General features: G+C 34.2%; 1 non-coding gene across 1 annotated transcript; it reads left to right on the top strand.

The window, feature by feature from the left end:
• The first annotated feature begins 497 nt into the window (after window positions 1–497).
• Window positions 498–604, top strand: LOC114118604 (U6 spliceosomal RNA). The gene has a single exon (XR_003591843.2). It is a non-coding gene; the product is annotated as a U6 spliceosomal RNA (small nuclear RNA).
• The last annotated feature ends 1,411 nt before the right edge of the window (window positions 605–2,015 follow it).

The raw sequence follows: 2,015 nt of genomic DNA, 5'->3' as shown, positions 1-2,015 counted from the left end.
TATATTATAACAAACAGCTTTAAGCAAACTAGTACTTATCCCATTTGTTGTTGTTCAGTCACTGTCATGTCCATCTGTTTGCAAAACCATGGCCTACATAAAGCCAGGAAAAAAATTTTTTTAATATATACTAACTGTTTTAATTATTTCAATAGACTCATGGGCTAAATATAGAAAACACTTATCCCATAAGACTGAAAAAATACATACCATTCCAATAACACATATGTTATTAAATAAAATTTTGATTTAAAAGAATGTAAATGAAGCCCTTAAGTAGGTCTTTTCCACATGCATATTATTTTTTTATTATTTCTTACATAAGTATGGAAAATACTTATTCCAGAAATCTACTGAAATAATTAAAAGTTAAGTGACTGGCATATCGTAGCATAATATTCCTATTTATAAAACAAATGATATAAGACTTGATCAAAAGTAATTAATAAATTCTTAGTAGAAAAAAATAAGAACTTAATTTGAAAATGTAGACCAAGGTGCTTGCTTCGGCAGCTCATATACTAAAATTGCAATGATACAGAGAAGATTAGCATGGCCCCTGCTCAAGGATGACACACAAATTTGTGAAGCATTCCATATTTTTCCTTCCTGGCAAATAAATTCCCGTTTCTATCCAAAAGGCCAATAAAACATTTTCAATGAAAAAAAAAAAATGTAGACCAAGATAAAAAATGCCAAATTTCACCATTTATACTAAATAGTGTACTGTATAAGTACTAAATTGCAATAAACAAAGGAAAATACAGTTTAATACATGGGAAATCTACACAAGAATCATTCAAGTAGCCACTAACAGATTTTTTTTGCCACTAAGAAAAATCAAAAGGAATCCAAAATGAATATGTTGTTGTTTAGTCACTAAGTCACGGCCGACTGCTGGCACCCCATGGACTATAGCTGGCTAGACTCCAATGTCCATGGGATTTCGCAGGCAAGAATACTAGAGTGGGTTGCCATTTTCATCTCCAAAGGAACCTTCCCAAACCACGGGTCAAATCCTTGCATTGTCAGGTGGGTTCTTTACCACTGAGTCACTTGGGAAGTCCAAAATGAATATGAGGGTTTATCAAAGTTGATGGGCCTAAGTATATAAGATCTTTATGGAGGAAAGCATAAAACTTCATAGCAATAACAATAAAGAAGATCCCCCAAAAGAGATTATTTCCTTGGACATATTGACTAATGGACTATACAGTCCAAGGAATTCTCCAGGCCAGAATACTGGAGTGGGTAGTCTTTCTCTTCTCCAGGGGATCTTCCCAACCCAGGGATCAAACTCAGGTCTCCCGCATTGCAGGAGGATTTCTTTACCAGCTGAGCCACAAGGGAAGCCCAAGTATACTGGAAAGGGTAGCCTATCCCTTCTCCAGCAGATCTTCCCAACCCAGGAATTGAACCAGGGTCTCCTGCATTTCAGGCAGATTCTTTACCAATTGAGGTATCAGAGAAGCCCCAACTAAATATCATAAAATATAAATTTTCCATAAAATGATCTCTAGACTAACTGGAGTTCTAATAAAAATTTCAATGTGTTAATATTTTTCATGGAAATTAACAAAATTACCCCTTGTATAAAAATATGGTCAAATTCAATAGTAGTTGGCAAAAGTTTTAAATTTTGACAGCATCCCAGCTGGTCAAGTTACAGAACAATGAGAACCCTCACAAACTGTTGATAGGAATGTAAATAGCAAACTTTAATTTGGTATTTTCTTGTAATGTCAGACATTTGCATACCATTACCCAGTAATTCCAGCCCAGAGAAGTCTGCTTATATATAGGAATAAGAAAAGAAAAAAAAAAAACCCTGAAAACATGCACAAGGTATTTCATAAAAGCATTAGTCTTTAAAAAACAAACCCTGGGAAAAAAACAAATAATTTTAAAAATCATTGACAGAGAATAAATAAGCCAATTGTGGAATCAGCCCCTATTTATCTCTCACCTCATATGACATCTCTGCATAAAATCCAAGAATCTCCCTTCTGGGTAGA

Source organism: Ovis aries, chromosome 15, assembly GCF_016772045.2.
Source record: "Ovis aries strain OAR_USU_Benz2616 breed Rambouillet chromosome 15, ARS-UI_Ramb_v3.0, whole genome shotgun sequence".
NCBI classification, from domain to species: domain Eukaryota; kingdom Metazoa; phylum Chordata; class Mammalia; order Artiodactyla; family Bovidae; genus Ovis; species Ovis aries.
This window is presented reverse-complemented; position numbering and strand designations above follow the sequence as displayed.